Below are 17,300 nucleotides of genomic sequence, written 5' to 3'. Positions count from 1 at the left end.
AAAGGCAAGGACTGATTAGGGAGAGTCAACATGGCTTTGTGTGTGGGAAATCATGTCTCACAAACTTGATTGAGTTTTTTGAAGAAGTAACAATGAGGACTAATGATGGCAGTGTGGTAGATGAAATCTATATGGACTTCAGTAAGGCGTTCGACAAGGTTCCCCATGGGAGACTGGTTAGCAAGGTTAGATCTCACGGAATACAAGGAGAACTAGCCATTTGGATACAGAACTGGCTCAAAGGTAGAAGACAGAGGGTCGTGATGGAGGATTGTTTTTCAGAATGGAGGCCTTGACCAGTGGAGTGCCACAAGGATCGGTGCTGGGCCCTCTACTTTTTGTCATTTACATAAATGATCTGGATAAGAGCATAAGAGGTACAGTTAGTAAGTTTGCAGATGACACCAAAATTGGAGGGGTAGTGGACAGCGAAGAGGGTTACCTCAGATTACAACGGGATCGTGACTAGATGGGCCAATGGGCTGAGACGTGGCAGATGGAGTTTAATTCAGATAAATGCGAGGTGCTGCATTTTGGGAAAGCAAATCTTAGCAGGACTTATATACTTAATGGTAAGATCCTAAGGAGTGTTGCTGAATAAAGAGACCTTGGAGTGCAGGTTTATAGCTCCTTGAAAGTGGAGTCGCAGGTACATAGGATAGTGAAGAAGGCGTTTGATACGCTTTCTTTTATTGGTCAGAGTATTGAGTACAGGAGTTGGGAGGTCATGTTGCAGCTGTACAGGACATTGGTTAGACCACTATTGTTGGAATATTGCATGCAATTCTGGTCTTCCTATCGGAAAGATGTTGTGAAACTTGAAAGGGTTCAGAAAAGATTTACAAGGAGAGGCTGAACAGGCTGGGGCTGTTTTCCCTGGAGCATCGGAGGCTGAGGGGTGACCTTATAGAGGTTTACAAAATTATGAGGGGCATGGATAGGATAAATAGACAAAGTCTTTTCCCTGGGATGGGGGAGTCCAGAACTAGAGGGCATAGGTTTAGGGTGAGAAGGAAAGATATAAAAGAGACCTAAGGGGCAATCTTTTCACACAGATGGTGGTACGTGTATGGAATGAGCTGCCAGAGGAAGTGGAGGAGGCTGGTACAATTGCAATATTTAAGAGGCATTTGGATGGGTACATGAATAGGGTTTGGAGGGACATGGGCCAGGTGCTGGCAGGTGGGACTACATTGGGTTGGGATATGTGGTCGCATGGACAGGTTGGACCGAATGGTCTGTTTCCATGCTGTACATCTCTATGACTTTGAGGAGTCCAGTCGTAACAGAACAGCTGAGTGGAAAACTCAATATCCAAGGCACTTCCTTTGGAGTTTGCTACAGTGAGGATTCTGCAGGCTCCCCATGCAGACTTTTTGATCTAGAACTGAAATAACTTCCTAGCCATAGGAAAATCCAAGCCACTATCTTTGTCTCAATTCTAATTACCAGAACTATCTTTCTAACATTTCCATTTTGCCTGTCCCTTCTAAAAGTCAAATATTATGGAATATTTAGTTCTCTAAGTTGCTTTAGATGTTTTCATCATAATTAATAGGTTTGATCTATTTGTATTCAGCAATGAATATTTTGCAATGATTCTTTTCTTTTCCTCACAAATCAATGGTACATTTTGAAGCCAATACATTCACTGCAAGATATTGTATTTTTTATTTATCTGTTAAACTTAACTATCATTCATCTGATGCCACAATGAAAAACATCTTTTGAGAATGCTACAGTGTACAATAAGAAGTGGAATACAAGAAGAACTTAGGTCTGGCAGCATCTACGTAGAGAGAACCAGTTAACATTTCAAGTCTGGAATAACTCTTATACCAGATTCAAAACATTAAGTCTCTTACTTTCTCTACAGACACTGTCAGACTGGAGTTTCTCCACGCCAGCATTCATAGTATTTTACTTCCATAGTAGTGTACTGTACTGTACTATCACTGTACACTGCCAATCACTGCTGGCATATCACATGACGAGACAAAGTCTGAAAATTAAAAATACCTAGAATGGTGAAATAAACCAATAAATGCAAATGAAGAAGTTAGTTTTACAGCATTGACTCTACCAAGACTAAACCAGACAACACTCCTCAGCAGCAAAAACAGCTAAATTTAAAATATCGACCACAAGGACTTATCTTGAGAAGATATAATAGCAGTATCTGTAAAACAGTGCAACAACCGACTGTGTGTAACTGATAAACATGGAGCAAGAATTACCGTTTAAACAGGTTCCACGTCTCGGGAAGTTTTAAACCTGAAGCTAAGCTCAGATCAGAAGTTTATCAGCAAAGTGGGGTGACTCCACGTGTTTACTGGCTCAACCGTACACTACAACAACGAGCTGCACTTGTGAAGTTCAACAAACTTCATGAGTAAAGTGACATCGGCTCATTCTCATTCATCCCTCAACTCAAATTAACTTTAGGCTACAAATTTTGTCAGTGCCAGACTCCTATGGTGAACTCTCTCTGTGCTAAGATGATCTTCGCCTGCCACTTTCCCAACTCCACAGTGAACGACGTGATGCGGCCTACCTCAGGCGCCTTTGACACGGCCGGTATGGTGACTGCCTCAGAGAGCGCGGGGTCACACAGCCAGCGGAAACACCGCACTGTGAATGGGCACACCAGACATGACGTCACTCAGAGAGGCCCTATCGGCGGGGACGGGAATAACACGAGGGCGGAGGTAAGGGGAAGAGGCGGTGGGAGGGGGAAGTGCTGCAAGGGCGGGGTACCGATGGGGGTGTGGAATATTGACGGAGCGGGGCGGGGCGGGGCGGGACCATTAGGGTGTGTGGGGGGATTGATTGGGTGGTACCATGGGGGATGCCTCTTTGGGGGTGGGGCGGTGACGGAGTGAGGAGTTGGTTAAGGGGGAGGGGCTAGCCCGTTCAGTCTGCGGCTGGGCGCGAGGGGAAGGCGGTGGCGCGGTACCATGGGGCGGTGACGGAGTGAGGAGTTGGTTCAGGGGGCGGGGCGGTGACGGAGTGAGGAGTTGGTTCAGGGGGCGGGGCGGTGACGGAGTGAGGAGTTGGTTCAGGGGGAGGGGCGGTGACGGAGTGAGGAGTTGGTTCAGGGGGAGGGGCGGTGACGGAGTGAGGAGTTGGTTCAGGGGGCGGGGCGGTGACGGAGTGAGGAGTTGGTTCAGGGGGAGGGGCGGTGACGGAGTGAGGAGTTGGTTCAGGGGGCGGGGCGGGGCGGTGACGGAGTGAGGAGTTGGTTCAGGGGGCGGGGCGGGGCGGTGACGGAGTGAGGAGTTGGTTCAGGGGGCGGGGCGGTGACGGAGTGAGGCGTTGGTTCAGGGGGCGGGGCGGTGACGGATGAGGAGTTGGTTCAGGGGGCGGGGCGGGGACGGAGTGAGGAGTTGGTTCAGGGGGCGGGGCGGTGACGGAGTGAGGAGTTGGTTCAGGGGGCGGGGCGGGGGGGTGACGGAGTGAGGAGTTGGTTCAGGGGGCGGAGCGGTGACGGAGTGAGGAGTTGGTTCAGGGGGCGGGGCGGGGGGGTGACGGAGTGAGGAGTTGGTTCAGGGGGCGGGGCGGGGCGGTGACGGAGTGAGGAGTTGGTTCAGGGGGCGGGGCGGTGACGGAGTGAGGAGTTGGTTCAGGGGGCGGGGCGGGGCGGTGACGGAGTGAGGAGTTGGTTCAGGGGGCGGGGCGGTGTGAGGAGTTGGTTCAGGGAGCGGGGCGGGGGGTGACGGAGTGAGGAGTTGGTTCAGGGGGCGGGGCGGTGACGGAGTGAGGAGTTGGTTCAGGGGGCGGGGCGGGGCGGTGACGGAGTGAGGAGTTGGTTCAGGGGGCGGGGCGGGGGGGTGACGGAGTGAGGAGTTGGTTCAGGGGGCGGGGCGGGGGGTGACGGAGTGAGGAGTTGGTTCAGGGGGCGGGGCGGGGCGGTGACGGAGTGAGGAGTTGGTTCAGGGGGCGGGGCGGGGCGGTGACGGAGTGAGGAGTTGGTTCAGGGGGCGGGGCTAGCCCGTTCAGTCTGCGGTTGGGCGCGAGTGGAAGGTGGTGGCGCGTGACTTGCGCCTAACGTGCCTCTCAACTCAGTTTTGATGGCGAACTTGTTGCCCCTAATCGTCGAAAGAAATCTTTTCTTCATAGTTTTATTGCATTGTCCTTACTGCGCAAAGGCAAAAATACTGAGGATGCTCCAAATTAGAAACAAAAGCAAATAACCCTGACTACGCTCAGAAGGTAATGTTTCAAGGATCGTAATCGTGATACGAAGTGAGTATTTTAATCCATGTTTACGATGGAGAGGGGTCATGGAAGATGGAGAACTTGGGGAAATAAATAACCACATCGTGAAAATTTCCATATAACAAGAGGAGGAAGTGCTGGATGACTTAAAATGCATGAAAGTGAATAAATCCCCAGGACCTGATCAGGTGTACCCGAGAACTCTGTGGGAAGCTAGAGAAGTGATTGCTGGGCCTCTTGCTGAGATATTTATATCATCGATAGTCACAGGTGAGGTGCCGGAAGACTGGAGGTTGGCTCATGTGTTGCCACTGTTTAAGAAGGGCGGTAAAGACAAGCCAGGGAATGATAGACCGGTGAGCCTGACCCCGGTGGTGGGCAAGTTGTTGGAGGCAATCCTGAGGGACAGGATGTACATGTATTTGGAAAGGCAAGGACTGATTAGGGATAGTCAGCATGGCTTTGTGTGTGGGAAATCATGTCTCACAAACTTGATTGTTACTTAAAAAAAACAGGATTGATGAAGGTGAGGCATGTGGTGGACGTGGACTTCAGTGAGGTGTTCAACAAGGTTACACATGTTAGACTGGTTAGCAATGTTATAAAGGTAAAAACAATAACTGCAGATGCTGAAAACTAAATACTGGATTAGTGGTGCTGGAAGAGCACAGCAGTTCAGGCAGCATCCAAGGAGCAGTGAAATCGACGTTACGGGCAAAAGCCCTTCATCAGGAATTATAGATCACATGTAACAGTGAGAATTAGCCATTTGAATACAGAACTGGCTTGAAGGTAGAAGACAGAGGGTGGTGGTGCAAGGTTGCCTGTGGCCAGTGGTGTGCCACAAGAATAAATGCTGGGTCCACTACTTTTCATCATTTTTAATAAATGATTCGAATGTGAAGATATGACATATGATTTGTAAGTTTGCAGACGATACCAAAATTGGAGGTGTAGTGGACAGCAAAGAAAGTTACCTCAGAGTACAACGGGACCTTCATTAGATGGGCCGGTGGCCCTAGGGATGGCAGATGGAGTTCAATTTAGATAAATGTGAGGTGCTGCATTTTGGAAAGGCAAATCAGGACAGGACTTATACACTTAATGATAAGGTCCAGGGGAGTGTTGATGAACAAAGAGACCTTGGAGTGCAGGCTCATAGTTCCTTGAAAGTGAAGTCGCAGGATAGTGAAGAAGGCATTTGGTATACCTACCTTTATTGATCGCTGCATTGTATATAGGAGTTATGAGGTCATGTTGTGGCTGTCCAGCTCATTGGTTAGGCTACAATTGGAATACTGTGTTGAGTTCTGGAATTATGATCACTGGCCCCAGAGTGTTTCCCCACTGACACCTCAGTCACCTGCCCAAACTTCACAAAAGTAGATCAAGTTTTACTCCTTCTGTAGTAGATACATCCACATACTGACTCAGAAAATGTACTTGTCTACCATTGTTAAAAACAAAGCTTTTCTCTATCCAAGCCCTATGGCAGTCCTAGTCTATGTCTGGTAAGTTAGAATCCTCTACCGTAACCCTATTATTCTTACAGATAACTGAGATCTCCTTATAAATTTGCTTCTCAATTTCCTGCTGACTATTGAGGAGGGTCTATAGAACAATCTCAATAAGGTGATCATCCCTTTCTTATCTCAGTTCTACCCAAATAACCTCCCTGAACATACTCCCAGGTATATTCTATCTAAGTATAGCCATAATGTTATCCCTGTCAAATACATACTCCCCATCTTGTCTTGCCCCCTTTTTATCCTTCCTATAGTATCTGTACATTGAAACATCAAGCTACCAGTCCTGTCCATCACTGAACCATGTCTTTGTAATCTCTATAATATCCTAGTCCCATGTTCCCAACCATGCCCTGAGTTTTTCTGCCTTACCTGTTCGGCCTCTTGCATTGAAATAAGTGCAGCTTAATTTATGAGTCCTACTTCGATCTCTGCTTTGTTCCTGCCTGCCCTGTTTGACTTGCTCCTTTTCCCAACCGCACCAGTCTCAGACTGATCTCTTTTCTTACTATCTCCCGGATCCCACCCTTGCTTACTAGTTTTAATCATCCTGAGCAGCTCGGGCAAATCCTTCCACCAGCATTTAGTCCCCTTCCAATTCAGGTGAAATCAGTCCTGCTTCCACAGATCACTTCTATCCCAGAAGAGATTCCAATAGTCCAAAGGTGTGAATCCTTCTCCCTGCACCAGCTTCTCCGCCATACATTCATCTACTCTATCCTCCTAATCCTACTCTCTCTAGCTGGTGGCCCTGGTAGTAATCCAGATATTACTACCCTCAAGGACCTTTTTTTTAAAATTCTTGCCTAATTTCCTACATTCTTTCCTCAGAATCTTATCCTTTTCTGTTCATATGTTGTTAGTTCCAATATGTACAATGACTTCCTCCACCCTCTCTGAGATATCCTTGATCCTGGCCCAGGGAGGCAACACACCACTCTGAAATCTTGCTGTGGGCCGCAGAAAGGTCTGATGTGCCTCTGACTAGAGAATCCTCTATCATGATCGATCGCTTGGAACTTGGCGGACCCCTCATTTCATTAGAACTAACCTCAGTACCAGAAACTACAGCGCTACATTTCCCTGAGAGTCCATCATTCCCTGCCCCCCCCCCATATTTTCCAAAACAGCATACTCATTTGAGATGGGGATAGCCACAGGAGATTCCTGCCCTACCTACCTCCCTCTCCTAACTTTCTTAAAGGTAACCCCCTACCTGACTGCATCTGTGGTTTTTCTACCTTCTTGCAACTGACATCAATCACATGTCCCTAGCTCCTGTAAATTCCTCACTGCCTCTAACTGCCATTCCAACTGATACATGTGATCTGATAGGATTCGCGACCAAACGCATTTCCTGCAGACATAATCATCAGTAACATGGAAATTCTCCCTACTCTCCCACTATGAAAGGCCATTTTTGCACCTTAAAAATCTACAGACCCAAAAAATAGCACAGTCTTCCCGCTCTAAAAACACTGCTCCAGGATAACTTGGTACCTATGTTTTCATATTCTTAAAGTTTAATCAAAAGATCTCAAGATATAATCAAAAAAGAACCCACTCTACTCACTATTGTGGATTTACAAAGAAAACAGGTAGCCATATTCAAAAAAATGGCCACTTAGCTGTTCCCCTGCTGTCACCTCCCCCACTAAGGTCAGCTATGAATCTCACTGTTTGTTTATTTTTCCTTAGAAAAGACTCCATGTCCAGAGATACTTGAAACTAAACAGCAGAGGCAGTCAGCTGTGAAAGCCCACTGCCTGATCAGGCTGCTTTTTCATAGAATCCCTACAGTATGGAAACAGGCCATTTAGCCCAATCAGTCCACAATGACTCTCCAAAGATCAACCCATCCTGGCTCACTCCCTACCCTATCCCTGCATTTCCCATGGCTAATCCACCTAACCTACATAACCTTGGACACTTGGGCAATTTAGCATGGCCAATCCACCTAACCTCCACGTCTTTGGACTGTGGGAGGAAACCCACACAGAGAGAATGTGCAAACTCCATACAACCACCCAAGGCTGAAATTGAACTCATGGCCCTGGTGCCATGAGGCAGCAGTGCTAATCACTGAGCCGCCTTGACACCCAACTGTGCAGGTTTACTGCTCCATTGTTTTCACCTCCCATGTGATCCCTGCATTCTCTCTTCCTCCTCTTTTAAAGTGCTGTTATTATATTTTCCAAAGCTCCAAAACAATGCAACAACATTGAAACAGTTCCAAAAGTTCCCAAGTTCCAGAACAATGCAACAACAATTACTGCTCAAAAAATTTGAGGAAATCAGCTCCAACTCTGGAAATACCTCAAAAAAAAGAAGCAGCTCTTACACACACACAATTTATAGTAAGATGAGTCCACATTGCAGAAGAAGAGCTGTTGGAGGTCTTAAAACGTCTAAAGGTAGATAAATGCCTGGATCTGATCAGGTGTGTCAGGACATTGTGGGAAGCTAGGGAAGACATTGTGAGGCCCCTAGCAGAGATATTTGTGTCATCTACAGCCACAGGTGAGGTGCCATAACACTGGAGGGAGGGTGGCTAATGTTGTGCCATTGTTTAAGAAAAGCTGCAAGGAAAAGCCAGGGAATTACATACCAATGAGCCTGAAGTCGATACTGAGTAAGTTGGTGGAGGGGATTCTGAGAGAGAGGATTTACTTGCATTTGGAAAGGCAAGGTCTGATTAGGTATAGCCAACATGGTGTTGTGCATGGAAAATCGTGTCTCCAACTTTGAGTTTTTTTGTAAGAGGTTACCAAGAAGATAGATGTCAGTTGTCTACATGGACTTTAGTAAGGCCTTCAACAAGTTTCCGCATGGTAGACTGCTTACTAAGGTTCTAACTTGTGGGATCCAGGGAGATCTGGCAAATTGGTTACAAAATTAACTTGACAGTAGGAGAGAGAGTGTGATGGTACAATGTTGTTGATTGGACTGGAGGCCTGTGACTAGCGGTGTGCCGCAAGGGTTGGTGCTCGGTTCATGTTGTTTGTCATTTATATTAACAATTTGGATGAGAATATAGAAGGCATAGTTAGTAAGTTTGCTGATGATACCAAAGTTGGTGGTTTGATAAGTGAAGAAAATTATCTAAGAGTACAATGAGTTCTTGATCAACTGGGCCAGTAGGCTGAGAAGTTTAATTCAGGTAAATGGGAGGTGTTGCATTTTGGTAAAACAAATCAGAAAGAACTCATACAGTTAATGGTGGGGCTCTTGGGAGTGTTGTCAAACAGAGACAGGGTTCAGGTACATAATTCTTTGAAAGTGGCATCACAGGTAGACTAGGTGGTGATTAAAATGTTTGGCCTACTTGCCTTCATTGATCAGAGCATTGAATATAAGAGTTGGGATGTCATGTTGTGGCTGTGCAAGACATTGAGGCCACTTATGTAGAATTCTGATCCTCCCTCTGTAGGAAAGATGTTATTAAACTGGATAAAATGCAGAAAAGATTTACAAGGATGTAGCTGGGACTGTGGAAGATTTGAGTTATAAGAAGAGGCTGGATGAACTGGGAATTTTTTGTCTGGAGTGTAGGAGGTTGAGGGATGACCTTCGTGTTTTCTAAAATCATGAGAGGCATAGATAGGGTGAAAAGCCAAGGTCTTTTCCCCAGGGTACAGAAGTCTAAAACTGGAGGCATTGATTTAAGGTAAGAGGGAAAAGATTTAAAAGGGACCTGAGGGGCAATTGTTTTTCCACAGAGGGTGGTGAATGTATGGAATGAACTACCAGAGGAAGTGGTAGATGTGCGATTAAATATCACATTTAAAAGACATTTGGACATATACATGAATAGGAAGGTTTAAAGGGATACAGGCCAGATGCACATGAATGAAATTAGTTCAGTTTGGGAAACCTGTTTGGCATGAAAGGGTCTTTTTACCATGCTGTATGACTCTGCTCACATTAATATCTCAATTACATTACTGATATTGAAGAAGATAAAATTTTAAGATCAAATAAACTGTTAGTGCAAGGACAGACTCACCGATCATTAAATTAATATGTTAGGTTGGAGAAAACATAAATTAAAGGGTTGGTAAGTTAAAACACAGACCTATGATCACAGCTCAGGAAGTGAACTTATAGAGAGGGAATTACTACAGTTTGAAAATCATTCATAAAGACTGATGAACCTCAGATGATCAAAATCTGAAACAAAAACAAATTGCTGGAAAATCTCGACAGCTCTGGCAGCATCTGCGGAAAGAAAACAGTTAACGTTCGGGTCCAGTGACCCTTCTTCAGAACTGATTTTAGTTAAGGAAGGGTTGGTGTATGTGTTGAAGAGTAAACAATAGGTGGAGGTGGAGCCCAGAGAGAGGAAAAATAACTGGCAAAGGAATGGGTAAAGATCAGTCAGAGAGAATCAATTGCTGCTAATGAGCACGATTAGAGGCTGACAATGGATTTGCGGACAATGGATGGCAAAATCTGGTGTCTGGTAGTTGGGTTAAGGACGTGGGAGAAGGTGCTCAGGGCCAAAATGATTGACCTCGAATAAAATTATTGAAGGCTACAGGGTTCCCAAGTAGAAAATAAGTTACTGTTCTTTCAGCTTGTGCTGAGCTTCGCTGCAGCAAGCCTGAGAAAGAGAGATTGGCCTTGGAACATGGTCATGTGTTGAAATGGCAGACAACTGGAAGTTCAGGGTCATTTCTGCAAACAGAACATGGGTGTTTGTAAAGCGGTTGCTCAGTCTGTGTTTCATCTCACCAATGTAGACCAGAAGGCATTGTGAGCAGCAAATACATTATACTAGGAGGGAAGTGCAGGTAGATCGCTGCTTCACGGGGAAGGTATGTCCTGGGCTGTGGATAGTGAGGATGGAAGAAGTAAATAATCTAATCTAATCTAATCTAAATGGGCAGGTGTTGGACCTTTTGTGTTTGCAAGGTGGGGGGTGTGTTGGGAGTGGAAATTATTCATGTTAGTTATGGACATTATTTTCAAAGGTTTGCTAACAAAATCCATGGCTCACACAAAATACCTACCGGAAGTCTAGTGCTTATCATCCCAATATATCAAACCCCATTGACTCAAGTCCATCAATATGTAGACCATGAGAATAGGTATTAAAAACAGATACCCAATGTATCATCAATTTTTTTTTTCTACCGTCAAGATCAAGTAATGGTGTTGTGAGAACTAAGCATCACAGGGTTTGTGCTCTGAGCAGCTATCAGATCTGGCACTCCCCAATATCAACCCTTTCAGAACAATATACAATTGATTAATTTGACATTCCAAACAACCAGCTCACCACTAGTCATCTGTTGCTGAAGTCAAGATGTGAAAATTCCTGGGGACGATGGTGTCATCTTGAAGGATGGATGATGAACAGATTGGAATTTAGAACAATTAAACTGAATGAAATAAGAAAGCCTGTAAGAACATAAAGTGACATGAAAGGGTGGATGCTGAGCAGGTATTTCCTTTAAATAGAGGAGACTAGAATTATGGGGCACTGTTTAAAAATCAGGTATCTTCCATTTAAGAGTAACATAAGGAGAATTTATTCCCAACAGTGTTTTACACATTCCAGGTAGTTTCCTGGAATGCGTTGCCAGGGGAGGTGGTAGAAGTAGAGACTGTAGCAGTGTTTAAGAGGCACTTGAACAGACACACAGAGGCCGGGAATACAGTGATACAGACTATTTGCGGGCAGGTAAGATTACTTTAGAATGATATCATGTTGGTGCAGATATGGTGGGTTGAAGGGTCTGTACCTGTGCTGTACTGTTCTTCATTCTATATAATTGGAAAAATATTGAAAAGTCACATGTTTAGAAACAGAAAAAATTAAGAAAGGGTGGTTTGAAGGGCAGGAGAGATTAAATAACAAGATGATTTATGAAGATTATAATAAATTGGAGCAGGAGTATGACCTTCAGCCAAATTGACTTGTTCCACCATTCACTCCATTTTCCTGCCTGTGCCCGTTGCCCTTGTGAATCAAACATTTGCTTCCCTTAGCTATAATTGCATCAAGTGATCCAGCTTCCACTGCTTTCCGTGGAAGATACTTCTAAAGACTGATCTTCTTCTGAGAGAAGAAAGGTTTCCCTATCTCCATCTTAAATGGGAGATCCATTATATTTACACTGTGCTTTCTTGTTCTAGATGTTTGCAGAAAAGAAAAAAAAGGACTCTATAACTGTCAAAACTCTTCAGAATCCTAAAGAAACTTAACCCTGCTTTCTCTCCTTAGATGCTAACATTTTAGTTCCAGTTACCCTTCTTCAGAACTAGTATTGGTAGGATCAAGTAGTTTATATGCTACCGATAGGAGATGTAGTGGGGCAAGGATAAAGACAACATGATTGATGGAAACAGAGCCCAGAGGGAGAGAAAAATAGGCAGACAAAGGGATGGAAAATGATAAGGGGCTAATCCCAAAACGTCGATTCTCCTGTTCCTTGGATTCTAACTGACTGCTGTACTTTTCCAGCACCAGATTATAAATTCTGATCTCCAGAATCTTCAGTCCCCACTTTCTCCATGGATAATAGTAAGCCAGGAAGAGAGAGAGGCTGCTAATGGAGTCCATGGGTTGGCTGTGCTGAAGGCAGCCCACAGGATGACAGGGGTCTGTAGTATGGAGTGGATAAAAGACATGTCAGTGTTGTACTTCAGTCAGTCCTGTTTTTGGATATTGGGAAGAAGGTATTCAGTTGAGGGACTATGAACTCCGAATCTGTTGGGGGAGAACCCCAAATACGATGAGATTTGTGATTGTTCCGGACAGTCTGAAGTCGGAATCTGTTGGGGGATACCCTCAGATAGGATGAGATTGGTCATTGTTGTGGACATTCTGATGTTTATGGTGAGCCCATGGTCTGGGGACACAGGTGTTTTAGAGCTGGCGCTCAGTCTCTATAATGTAGAGGTCAGTATGCCAGACAACAAAAACCTTGTTGGCAGGCTTGATTACAAAGTCAGAGTTGGAGGATTTGAGAGCAGTCAGTTCAGAGGGACATAGGTTCAAATGGGTGACGGGGCAAAAAAAATTAAGGCAACTGATGTCACACGAATAGTTTGAGTTCAAAACTAGAGGCCATAACTTTAAGGTGAGAGGAAAAAGAGAGCTGAGGGGCAACTTTTTCACACAGAGGATGGCTCGTATATGGAATTAACTGACAGAGGAATGATAGTTCAGGTACAGTTACAACATTTAAAACATATTTGAGTAGGTGTATGAATAGGAAATGGTTAGAGGGATATGGACCAAATGCTGGCAAATTGGACTAGTTTAGTTTGGGAAACTTGGTCGACATGGACATGTTGGACTGAAAGGTCAGTTTCCATGCTCTATAAGCTTTTGATAAGTGATTCGATAAGTTTTCAATGAACAGGTCAACTGCAGGAAAAAGGCCAGAGGGAGGAGTCCAAGTGGAAGGAGAGTGTTGGAGATAGGTGAAGAGATAGCGAGAAGACTCTTATTCAAAGAAATAGGCTTAAAGGTGACTGAAATAGAGTTCAACGTCATGCGTTGTCCAAAATTCATTGCGGCGAAAGATTAATCTAAGACCTTGCTTGAGCAGAGAGCAAAAGATTAGAAGCTAGCCCCTCATATCTACTGCAATATATAGTCCCACAGTTACCTGGACTAAATATCCTTACAGTCTGCCTCTCATAAAAACTCCATTCTATTCTCTCAGTTTCTCAATTTCCATCGTAACTATTCTGACAATGATACCTTACGCAGGCAGGTCTCATAAATGTTCATTTTTTCCCTAAATCGGGAATTCCCTACCACAATGGTTGACAAGGACCTCAGCTGTAACCTACTTATTTCCCATATTCCTGCCCTCACCCCTTTTCTTCCATCTCACAACGATAGGATCCCCCTAGTCCTCACTTTCCACCCACCAGCATTTGCATCAAGTGGATCACAAGCTGCCGTTTCTATCACTGACAAACAGGCAAGGAATAGAGTGATATAGACTATTTGCAGACAGGTAATTAGTTTAGAACAATATGGAGGGGGCTCACTGCAGCCTCACAGCGAGGATCTAAAATCTGGATTTAGGCTATTGTCAGGCGCAACCACTTAATATGTTCCCTTATTAACAACAAAATGGCTTCTTAATGCAAGTAACGTAACAAAATGGCTTTGAAGCTGCAAATTGACAATGCTGTTTAAAACGGCTTTTAACTAACTGAACCAAAAATTAGCAGACAATGCTTCCTTCACAGTATGGAATTAACTAAGCTAGATAGGACATTACTAATCATTTTAGCTAACCTTGGAGACTCAGGTGCCGAGAGATAAAATGTGCAAAACAAAGTTAGTTCCCAGGAAATATCATTGGCTTAACCTTATGTCTATAATGTCATTTTATTAAATTTTATTTGATTTGCTCTGTAATTAAGGCTGTACTATTTTTCAAAAACAGTATAAAAATTGTCTTTGTTTTAAGCCATTTGTGCAGCGTTCTCCTAGGAACACAGAAGTGTTTAACATCTGTGTTGCTGCACAACCTAAGCCCGGTCGTGATGTTAAAGTTTGAAATCGTGCAGAACCAGACCAAATTGCTAGTGTTTATTTGACCGATCACGGAACCGAGGGACCCCTCCCATGGGTCGAGATCTTCAAAAGTGCCAGAGACCCAGGTTTGATTCCAGCCTCGGCTGACTGCCTGTGTGGAGTTTGCACATTCTCCCCATGTCTGCGAGGGTTTCCTCCGGGTGCTCTGGTTTCCTCCCACAATCCAAAGATGTGCAGGTCAGATGGATTGGCCAGGCTAAATTGCCCATGGTGTTAGGTGTGTTAGTCAGAGGGATATGGGTATGAGTGGGTTACTCTTCGGAGGGTCGGTGTGCGCTGTTGGGACAAATGGTCTGTTTCTACACTGCAGAGATTCTGATTAGATTAGATTACATTACTTACAATGTGGAAACAGGCCCTTTGGCCCAACAAGTCCACACCGACCCGCCGAAGTGTAACCCACCCAGACCCATTCTCCTACATTTACCCCTTCACCTAACACTATGGGCAATTTCTAATCTAAACATTATATCTTGTTGCACAGATATGGTGGGTTGAAGGGCCTGTTCCTGTGCTGTACTGTTCCAGCAAGATATATTTCTTTCTCCCTCTCTTGTCAGCATTCTAAAGGACTGTTCCCTTCAGAACACCCTGATCCACCCCTGCTCCCAACACTGCTCCACACCCCATGGCAACCTGCCATGCAATCACAGAAAGTATAATTCCTGCCTGTTTGCTTCCTCTCTCATTATCCAAGATTCTAGACACACCTTCCAGATGAAGCAGAAATTTAGTAGTATTTCATTCAACCTCGTCTGTTGTATTCACTGCTTACAATGTGGTCTCCTCTACACTGGGGAGATGAAATGTGGGAACACGTAGATTCTGTCCATTTAAAAAAAATGACCTTGAGCTTCCAGTTTCCTGCCACTTCAACACATGACCATGTTCACTGGCGACTGTTTCTGTCCCAGGTCTGATGCAATGTTTCAGCTAGGCTCAGTGCAATCTGGAAGAACAGCATCTCATGCTCCACTTAGGGATCCTGCAGCCTTCAGGACTCGATATCAAGTTCAATAATTTTAGGGTCTGAACACCTTCTTCCATGATTTTTCATCCACCCCCATGCCCTAGGCCTTGTTATTGCATGGGCTGCTTTCAGCACAGCCCAACCCATTTTCATCCAGTTATAATTCCCATGAGTAGCCTTTTTCTTCCTAACTTACCATTATCCATTCCTTTTTCTGTCTGTCTCTTTCTCTCTCTGGATTCTGTCTCCATCTATCACTTAACGCATTACCTCGCTCGTCATCTCAGTCTCTATTTTCGGCATATAAACCACCTTTTCCTCGTGACTACTGAAGAAGGGATACTGGGCCCAAAATGTTAACTCTACTTTCTCACTCTACATCTGCCAGACCTGCTGAGTTTCTCCAGTAATTTCTATTTTTGTTTCAGATTTCCAGCATCTGCATCTCTTTTATTTCTTCAGAATCTTGAATGTTTCAACATAATTACCTCCCTGTTATTCTAAACTCCAACAAGGGCCCAACCTGTTCAATGTTTCCTCATAAGGAAACATCTTTATCCCAAGAATCAGTCTCATGAACCTTTTTCTTAACTGCTTTCATCACAAGTATATCCCTGCTTAAATAAAGAAACTAAAACAGCAAATTACTTTATGTGCCCCTCACATTTTCAGCAAGGCTTTGTAGCAAAGTTAACTCTCAACTTGTCTCTCCAATCACTTGCTGTACCTGCATTCTAAAGCATTTGTAATTCATTTCCAAGGACACCCCAACCCCGTTATGCTGCATTTAAAGCATAAACTGCTTATTCCAGAGAAAGTGTACAACCTCATCATACTACATCTGCCAAGTATTTACCCAATCATGTAACCTATATTTATCAGTCCAAATCCCTTTGAAAACTCATAGCATTCTTCTTTCAACTTGCTTTATTACCTATTTTGTGTCATCAGCAGCAAATTTGGCTATAATACAGTCCATCCTTTCATCGAAGACATGAATGTAGTTTACATTCAGCAATGGAATCAAAGGTTGTCAGTGACTGTTGTGAATGTGGAATTCAAAACAAAAGGAGATCAGCCATGATCTTATCAAATGGTGGAACAAGCTCTAGGAGCCAAATGGTCTCCTCCTGCTCCTATTTCATATGTTCTTAAATAGTGGAATCCTAATCATTGAGGACTGGGCGCTTCAAAAACTACACTTTGCCAACGTGAAGATGACTGATTTCTCCAAACCCTCTGTTTCCTGTTCATTAGCCAATTCTCTACAATCATCGATTTCTACAGTACAGAAGGAGACCATTCTGCCCCTTCTGTAATGCATTAGGCTTATGGTTGGGGATTTTAAGTTTCCAAACATAGACTGGATCTGCCATAGTGTTAAGGGCTTGGATGGAGAAGAATTGTGAAATTTGAAAGGGTTCAGAAAATATTTACAAGGATGTTGCCAGGGTTGGAGGGTTTGAGCTATAGGGAGAGGTTGATAGCCTGACTTTCCTTGGAGCATCAGGGGTTGAAGGGTGACCTGATAGAGTTTTATAAGATCATGAGAGGCGTGGATAGGATAAATAAACCAATTCTTTTCTTGAAGTAGGTGAGTCCAAAATAAGTGGGCGTAGGTTTAAAATGAGAAGGGAAATGTATAAAATGGACCTAAGGGGCACCAATTTCCTGCAGAGGGTGGTGCGTGTATGGAATGAACTGCCAGAAGAAATGGTTGAGGCTGGTACAATTACAACTGTTAAGACATCTGGATGGGTATATGAATAGGAAGGGTTTAAAGGAATATGGGCCGAATTGAGGGAAATGGGACTAGACTTATATAGGATATCTGATGGGAATAGACAAGTTTGCTTGCAGTGTCTGTTTCCATCTTGTATATCTCTATGACTCTGTAATTGAAGGTGAAAATAAAGGCAGTTGGGGGCAGGTCGGTCTCTCTTCCATGATCAATCAATAAACTAGCAATTCAGTCTAGTTCTGTCAGATTTCACACTTTATTTTATGGCTGGGTACA

At 44.2% G+C, this 17,300-nt stretch overlaps 1 protein-coding gene across 2 annotated transcripts in view; it reads right to left on the bottom strand.

Moving 5' to 3' along the window:
• Nucleotides 1-2,712, bottom strand: part of c41h18orf21 (chromosome 41 C18orf21 homolog) — a 64,588-nt gene extending 61,876 nt beyond the window's left edge. The window contains exon 1 of one of the 2 annotated variants that reach the window (XM_072560805.1): nucleotides 2,555-2,712. The gene's annotated coding sequence lies outside the window, so the exon portion shown is untranslated. Of the gene's footprint in view, nucleotides 1-2,237 lie in introns of both variants that reach the window. The other variant, XM_072560804.1, reaches the window with a different exon arrangement.
• Nucleotides 2,713-17,300: the final 14,588 nt, after the last annotated feature.

This window comes from Chiloscyllium punctatum, chromosome 41, assembly GCF_047496795.1.
Source record: "Chiloscyllium punctatum isolate Juve2018m chromosome 41, sChiPun1.3, whole genome shotgun sequence".
NCBI lineage: Eukaryota > Metazoa > Chordata > Chondrichthyes > Orectolobiformes > Hemiscylliidae > Chiloscyllium > Chiloscyllium punctatum.
This window is presented reverse-complemented; position numbering and strand designations above follow the sequence as displayed.